Genomic DNA, 8,806 nt, shown 5'->3' with positions numbered 1-8,806 from the left:
TCAAGGGTCACAGGCAAGGGTGATGCAGCAGGCAGAAACATTCATACTGAGCCTTTCCAGGCAGGTGAGATGAATCTCCCTGGACCGGTAGGGTTTGTTCCTGGAGGCACACACAGAAATGCCAGAGTTCTGTCAGGAGTCCATGTCTGAGCTGGCCTCGTGGACTCCTTATGTACCCAAAGATGTTCACCGAGTTTTCCCTTTTTACACACAAAGAGAAGAGTCACAGGGTTTCTCTGGACTCCCAGAGAATCAGACGCATCTCAGACCTGTAGTGTATCCCACCACTCCGTACTTGTCTGAGATGCCTCATGTCAAGAGAAATGGACACAGGGACCTCACTTCAAGAAAGCACATCCCCGTGCTACATTGAGGCACTTACTCTTGGGATATTGACCTCAAGATGATGTGACCTTGAGAAACTTTCTGTCCCACAGACCTTCATGAAACCCAAGGAAGGGCTGTTTGTGTTCTCTTGGGTTCATCTCACCTCATGCTTGTGATGTACATCCTCACATCTCCTCTGAACAGTGTGAACTTTGACCTCCTCATTCCGTGTCCTTCCAGGGAGGGACAAAGAATGTCTCCAAGCTGGAGTGAGAGGGCAGTGCTGGGAATGGTGGTTTTGAGGGGCTACTCCAGGATAATTGTCCTGGGGCAGGTTCTGTGGGTGCTCCAGGGCACATGGGCACAGAGCAGACCCTGTCCTGAAGATCTCCCAGAGGAGGCCTGGATGTGAAAGAAAACTATAGCCTTCCCAAACCCATCACACCTGCAGTGCTTATCTTTACATCGGTGATTTCATCTAGGACTCAGATTCTTGAACATGCCCTTCAGGGAAACCCCGAAAGAAGCTCTAAGCCTTCAGGCACTGCCCTGAGCAGATCCCTTTGCTCTATGGAAAGGCTGTTGTGGAGGCAGCTCTGTCCCACAGTGCCCACTGCCTGTCCCTGCCTGCGGGCACAGCACTGCCACGCAGCACCGCTGTGACCAAGCTCAGAGCCCTCAGGGCTTCCAGCAAGGCAAGGGGTGAGGAGGAGAGGGTGGAAGTGGAGAGAGAACAGCTCTGGGAGATCAAGCGCTGGTGCCTGGCAGGGCTGCCGTGCTGGGACTCTTTTCCCCTCCACCCATGCCCACAGGAACTGTCCCTGCAGCTCCAAAAAGGACTTGGGGGGAAAGAGATCAGGAAAGAAAAGTCCTTGAATATCTCTTTATTTTGTTGAAACACACAGAGAGCATAGCTCCTCATTTACACAGACAATCAGTAAGAAAAGAAAAGAGAAGACAGTGAATTAAAAAAGAGAATGAAAAGAATCAACCATCAGCAAATATAGAAGCTGGCCTGAGCCTGCCATGAGTTGCAGGATAACTGCTATGCACAATGTGATGAGCAGTTCATTGCTTCAGAGAACCATCGAGTTATCAGTTTCCACACTGCATCCTTGAGCTGCTGGTTCCTCAAGCTGTAGATGAGGGGGTTCAGTGCTGGAGGAATCACTGAGTACAGAACTGACACCACAATGTGCAGGGATGGAGAGGAGGTGGAGGAAATGTTCAGGTAAGCAAACCCTGCAGTGCTGACAAACAGGGAGACCACGGCCAGGTGAGGGAGGCACGTGGAAAAGGCTTTGTGCCGTCCCTGCTCCGAGGGGATCCTCAGCACCACCCTGAAGATCTGCACATAAGACACCACAATGAAAACAAAACAGCCAAACAATAAAAGGCACTAATATCAAGAAGTCCAACGTCCCTGAGGTCAGAGTGTGAGCAGGAGAGCTTGAGGATCTGAGGGACTTCACAGAAGAACTGTTCCACAGCATTGCCCTGGCAGAGGGACAGGGAAAATGTATTGGCCGTGTGCAGCAGAGCATGGAGAAACCCAGCGCCCCAGGCAGCTGCTGCCATGTGGACACAAGCTCTGCTGCCCAGGAGGGTCCCGTAGTGCAGGGGTTTGCAGATGGCAACGTAGCGATCATAGGACATGATGGTGAGAAGAAAATACTCTGCTGAAATGAAAAAGGCAAGCAGAAATTCCTGAGAAACACATCCTGAGTAGGAGATTGTCCTGTTGTCCCAGAAGGAATTGGCCATGGATTTGGGGACAGTGGTAGAGATGGATCCCAGGTCAAAAATTGAGAGGTTGAGAAGGAAGAAGTACATGGGGGTTTGGAGGTGGTGGTCACAGGTAATGGTGGTGATGATGAGGCCGTTGCCCAGGAGGGCAGCCAGGTAGGTGCCCAGGAAGAGCCAGAAGTGTAAGAGCTGCAGCTCCCGTGTGTCTGCGAATGCCAGGAGGAGGAACTGGGTGATGGAGCTTCTGTTGGACATCTGCTGCCTCTGGGCATGGGGTACTGTCAGAAGGGAAAGGAATGTGACAAGTTTGGGTAGAGGTCCCTGAGCAAAATCAAAGCCATTTCTCATTCCCCTCTCCTGCTGCTCACTCCCTGTCCCTTTTCTCGCAGCCCTTCCTTCAGCTCCGTGCCTGCAGCCCTGTTCGGTTCCGGCTGAATGTGCCGGGAGAAGCAGAGCTTCTGCCCGCTGGCTGCGAGGAGTCAGCCCTGCTCTGCAGCAGGGGGTCATGGGGACAGTGGGGACAGGGGACACTGCTGGGGTTCATCTTCTTCCTGGGGAAATGCTCCTGGTGCAGAAGGGCCTCACAGTCTGCACTGGGCAGTGCTTTTGGCTGTCAGAACCTCTCAGCATCTCTGCTGCGCTCTGGGAGAAGAGAGGGAATCCTGCAATGTGAGAGCATTGCCTGTGGCTCAGTGCAGAGGGAGAGGAGCTGCTCTGTCCCTAGCTGCTCTGTCCCTCACTCTTGGTCTCAGCTGCCCTGGGATTGCACCTTTCTGACATGGAGGGGGATCACACTCCCATGTTCCTCTGAAAAAAACACCAGGCCCAGCTGAGAGCAGAGGGATCTACTTCACACCACTCAATGCTTCACCCTTTCTTAAAGTGAGAGCACCCCACTATCAGCCCAGGGCACACACGGCTCCTTTCACCCACCCAACAGCAGTTTCTCTCACTGCATTTCTCCATGAGGCTTTCAGGTAACACCAAGATGCTGTGGTAAACATTTGCATAATGAGGGAAGCTCAGAGCTTGGAAGGAAACCTCAAGGAGAGCCAATTGTCCTCAGGATGGCATTTGATTACAGGAGATTCAGCTCCTTCCTCAGCCCCACTGACTGCATTGCCCACAGCCTCACAGCTCAGAGCAAAGCTGGGACACGGGTTCCCATGGACACAACAGCAGGAAAGGAGCCACCAGGGCAGTGGGGGACTGTACAGCTGCAACTCCCATCCCCAGAGAGCCTGGCAGTGAGAATGAGAGAACAACAGCAAGAACAGAGACAAGGGGAGAAAGAGGGAGAAAGAGAGTGAGGGTCTGGCTGCGAGAGGCCAGGGCAGAGGCAGCCGGGCACACAGACAGTGTTCCCCTTCCCCAGCTGTGCTCACCTCCTCCCAGACACCAACCTTGCCGGGCAGTTGCTCTCAGCCCCTGTGCTCTGGAGAGGGCACTGGAGCTGTGGCTGCAGAGGAGGGGGTTCAGCCCTGGAGCCCAGAGCCCTGAGGGCAGAGGCTTTGCTGGGTGGGAGAGGAGGCCAGGGGGCTTGCTCAGAGGAAGGGGCTGCCCTGGAGGGGAGCACACACAGCTCTCTGAATTCTCTCTCCCACAACACCATTCTTTGAAGTTTCCTCTCATTCTCTGTCCCTGCCCTTTCAGCATGGAGATTTTCCTCCTGGGAGGTGTTTCCCTGTCCCATACCTTCTCCCTCTCAGTGCTCACAGACCCCATCCGACCCTCTCTGCTCTCCCCCAGCCCTACACAATCCTGCCTGTTTGCCGGGTAAAGCTGGGCACAGGGTCTTCTTTATAAGCAGAAAAGGACAGCACAGACTGAGCCTGGTGGGTCCAGCAGAGGTGATGCTGGTGGTGTCCGTGGGCAGAGGAGCAGCTGGAGACACTTTAGGAGGCTCCTATCAGACCTACTGACCCCTCAAGGACACAGCTCAGGAGTCTCACTGATTTCTTCAATCATGACAGCCTTTTTTTCTATTTTTCCACTGAAATTTCCCAAGGGCAGGAAAGTGAAAAGGCAAACTCCCTGAAGTTCCTTATCTTTTATTTAATCTCAGCCCTGATCTTCCCTTTAGAATGTCCTCTTAGAAATATGCTGAAGGCATTTGGAGCTGTGAGCAGCCCTGACTCACACAGCACCTCTTGATAGCAGAAAGACCCTCTCCTGCCAGGAGGTGCTTCTTCCCCCCACAGCTTCTCTCTATCCCTCCATGGGGAACTCCCCGGGCAGGCTGAGCACTGACTCTGTTTTTTTCTCTGCTGGAGAAACAGCAAGAGCCCTCCTGACAGATCCCACAGGCTGTGGCTGTGTTGGCTTTAGGAGATCCCTCCAGGAACAGCACCTGCATTGTCCTGCACCCAGAGACTCACCTGGAGAAGGGCTGTGAAGATCTTTCTCCAAATGAAGCCTCCTCTTTCCTCCCACCCCACCCTGCCTTTCCCCTCTCTGTGCCTCCCTCCTCTCCCCTCGCTGCCTGCAGGCAGTGCCCTCAGCCCTGCTGGGCTTTGCAGAGGAGCTGCTCCTGCCCAGAGATGGCTCTTTGTAGCGCTGCCCACTTGCCACCAGCTCCCTCCGTGCCAGGAGCCCAGCCCTGCTCAGCAGCAGAGGAGCAGCCCAAGGCAGCCCTTTCTCTGCCCCCTCGGGGCTCCCTCCAGGTGTCCCTGGGGCTCCAGCGAACGTGCTGAGAAACAGCCTGAAGCCATCCCTGATGTTCCCTCTCTCAGCTGGCAGAGACACTTCTGTCCTGCTGTGTCATTGCTCCCGTTAGAAAAACAGCTGGGAAGGAAAATCAATGTTATTGTCCCATCATTAGACAGGACAACAGGAAGGTGACAGGGAATGATCTCAAGTCTCCACGCTGCGGGTATCTGTTCCATTGAGTGAATTTATGCGTTTTATTATAGGTCTTTAGGCCTGGAGTCTGAAAGACACTCAGCTCTCTTCTGTCCCAGCCATGTCTTTGTGCTAAGCAAAGGCTTCGCACACATGGGGTTTGGACACTTGGTCCCAGTTTTCCTCATTGCAGGGATGAGGTTGCCTGGTGCCACAGCTGCAGGGCTTCAACCCCAATGGGCAGCAGTGCCCTCAGCCAGGGGCACAGGCAGGAGGAGATGGAGCTGTTCCTGTGGGAGACAGAGCTGGGACATGGTCACAGAGCTCAGCACAGAGAGTCTTCAAGGACAGCATCATCCATGCTCAGCATGGGTCCAGACCGAGATTCAGTCTCAATTTGAAAGGCCATTCAATGGCCCCATGATGAGTGTTTGCTGCTTCAGACCTGTGTGGGCACTGCTGAATTTAGGCAGAGCAGGTGTAGAGAGATATGAGATCTCCTGTCTTCCTCTTTGTCCCTCTCTTCTCCAGCAAGTTCTCCCAGGCCACTGTGACTCAGGATGGGACTCTGGAGGAGATGGAACAGCGGTGTGTTGGGAACAAGTCAGGGATCACTTGAGCAAACACAATCCTTCCCAGCCTGCAGGTCAGGAGAGAGATTATCCCAGGGAGCTGAGTGAGCAGGACGATGTCCCAGTGAGGCCATTCTCCATCATTTTCACAAGGCCATGGAGACTCCCTGACCACTGGCACTTCTTCCACTTTGCATGTCCTTTTCAGAAATGGCCAATGGATGAGCAGGGGAGCTAAAGGCTGTGCCCAAGACATTTTCCCCTTAAATCCTATTTCTGGATATCTGAAAGAGAAGGGGACTGGATTCCCTTTGGGCAGATTGGGTCTCACCATCCTTCTATTACCAAACTCCTCCGTGACCTGAATGATTTGGGACTCAACTCTTCTATGAACCAATACTTCTATGACCTAACCACTCTAAGACTTTTCTATGACCCGATCCCTCCTTTTCCTGACTAAACTCTCAGGCTTCTATGACTTGACTCTCCCATCACCCAAATATTTTATGACCCTTCTAGCACCCAGATTTTTATGCTCTGAGACTTCTGTGACATAACACCTCTAGGAACCTTTTGGGACTGAATTCTTCTATTATTCCTCTATGATCCATCTCATCTATAACCTGACTCTTCTTTGACCCATCCCTTATATGACCTGACACTTCTGTGACTCGAGCCTTCTATAACCTTCTATGACTCGACTACGCTCTGACTCTTCTATTACATGACTTTCTATGACCCAAGGCTTCTATCACTCTTCTATGACACAAATCATCTATGCCCTGATGATTCTATGACCCGAAACTTCTATCCCAACCTTTCGATGACCCAACTTTCTATCAACCAACACCACTATTAAGTGACCCTTCTATGATCTGACTCCTGGATGATGTTATTCTTATATGAGCCAACAGCTGTGGTTTTAGCATTTCTATCACCCAAAATTCTATGACCCTTCTATGACCGAGTGCTTCTATGACCCAACACCTCAATGACACACCTCTTCTACAACCCTACACTTCAATGAGCTTTCAAGGACCCATCTCTTCTATGAACCAACTCTTCTACCACCCCACTCTTCTAGACCTCATATATGACCTGACTCTTCTAAACCCCAAGCCTTCTATGGCACAAGCCTTCTATGACCCAATTATTCTATGATCCTTCTACAGCTTGCTATGACCTGGCTCATCTAGGACCAGAATAATCTATGACCCAATCATTTTATGTCCTGACGCTTCTATGATCTGAGTCTTCTACGGCCCTTCTGTGACCAAACTCTTTTATTATCCAAATCAACTCTCGTGTTTCTGTGACTTGACTCTTCCATTATGGGAAAATTCTGTGACCTGAGACTTGTAGGAACCTTCTATGAGTGAATCCTCCTGTTGCTCCTCTAAGACCTGACACATCTATAACTCTATTCTTCTGTGACCTTCCTCTCATATAATCAGGCCCTTCCATGACTCGAGCCTTCTAGGACACAACACGTCATTCCATGACCTGACTGTTGTCTGACAGCTCTGTGACGTGACTTTCTGTGCACTGACTCTTCTATGAGTCTGCTATGACCTGACACTACTGTGAACCTTTTGCGACCTGATTCTTTTATTTCCTGAGGGTTCCAAGACTCTTCTCTGACCCAACCCTTCCCTTAACCAAACCTTTTGTAACCGTTCTATGACCTCCGAAAACGCAAATAACCTCACACTTCAGTGACTCGAGTCTTCCACGGCCTGAATATTCTATGACCCTTTTATGACCTTAATCATCAATGACCCAGTTCTGCTATGAGACTTCTATGACCCAACTCTTCGATAAACCTTCTGTGATTGAATTCCTTTACCATTCCTATATGATCAAACCCTTCTATCTCCTGACTCTTCTCACACACTAGTTTTCTGCCACTCTTCTATGACCCAACACTTTTATGACCCTGCCCTTCTAGGACCCGACTCCTCTAAAACTGCATGGATCTTGGTGTGAGAGCCTTGGCATCTCATGTAACCCTCCAGGCCTGTGTTTGGAATGACATGGAATAACTGCTCCCAATTTAGTTCAGCAGTGTGAGAATGTTCATGACACCATCGTCATTGCAGTCAAAGCCAGGTCTGCCTGCCCAGGGCCTGGGGGTCAGGCCTTGGCCTTTCTGCTTTACCGAGCAAACCCAGGCTTCTCTCAGCATCACAGCTGCCTGCACAGTGCCTTTGCCTGCCTGCAATCATGGCCTCCAATTCTCGGCTCTAACGAGTCCCTGGGGAAGCTTTGTCACTAACCATCCTCACTGAGACCAATTAAGACTTCAAGGAACTCTGAGTTCTACTTTTCACTTCTTGAGAGCTTTCTTCAATCTCCTCTCAGAAGATGAGTTTCAAGGACTCATAAGCAAATCCACCCTGGGTCTCATTAAAATACAGAAATCTTTAACGAGCTCTTTGTCTTCCTGGAGATTTCTCCGGGTCTTCAAGCCTTGTACATCTCCTTGGAGTCATTTCCCAGTGTGGTTAAAGAGGAAGATTTCAGAGTGCACCTAAGAAATACATGTTTTTATTTAAGTTCATTTTACCGTACTTTTCAGAATCATAGAATGGTTTGGGTTGGAAGGGACCTTAAAGCCCATCCAGTTCCAACCCCCTTTGCCATGGGCAGGGACACCTGCACTGGACCAGACTGTTCAAGGCCCAATACAACCTGGCCTTGAACACCTCCAGGCAGGGGGCATCCACAGCTTCCCTGGAAAACCTGGGCCACTGCCTCATCAACTGCTTTGTAAACAATTTCTTCCTAATGTTTAATCTAAATCTTTCCCTCTCCAGTTTAAAGCCATTCCCCCTTGTCCTATCACTCCATGTCCTTGGAAGAAGTTCCTCCCCAGCTTTCTTGGTGGCCACCTTAGAAGGCCACTATAAAGTCTTCCTGAAGCCTTCTCTTCTCCAGGTTGAGGAATTTCCAGGAGAAATTCACATTACTTTGTAAAATCTCTATTTGAAAGAGCACAGAATTGGTGAAGATCTCTTGTGAGTGAGGACAAGCAAGCACCAGGGTGCCCAGGTCCATCTCCTCAGAGCACTCCTCAGCTGGCCAGGTCTCTGCCCATGATGCTCCATGGAAGTTTTTTTGCCTTGTGGGTTAAGCTGAAAAAAGTTTAATAGCTGAAAGAAAAAAGATAAATACTTACATAATCCAAACCCAAAACGATTGTAAATGCCATCACTTCCCACCTCCCTCAGGCAGACAGAAATCCTAACAGTATACCATCACCCATCACCTCCAACAATAAAAATCTCTGTTTCTTCTGCCACCGATGTTTTTCGCTGAGC

The 8,806-nt window shown here is 50.5% G+C and overlaps 1 pseudogene; it reads right to left on the bottom strand.

Moving 5' to 3' along the window:
- Window positions 1–1,372: 1,372 nt before the first annotated feature.
- LOC128850884 (olfactory receptor 14A16-like) lies at window positions 1,373–2,304 on the bottom strand (annotated as a pseudogene).
- Window positions 2,305–8,806: the final 6,502 nt, after the last annotated feature.

This window comes from Cuculus canorus, unplaced genomic scaffold, assembly GCF_017976375.1.
Source record: "Cuculus canorus isolate bCucCan1 unplaced genomic scaffold, bCucCan1.pri subtelo1, whole genome shotgun sequence".
In the NCBI taxonomy this organism is placed as follows: Eukaryota; Metazoa; Chordata; class Aves; order Cuculiformes; family Cuculidae; genus Cuculus; species Cuculus canorus.
Note: the sequence above shows the minus strand (reverse complement) of the source record. Positions and strands in the feature narration are given on the sequence as shown.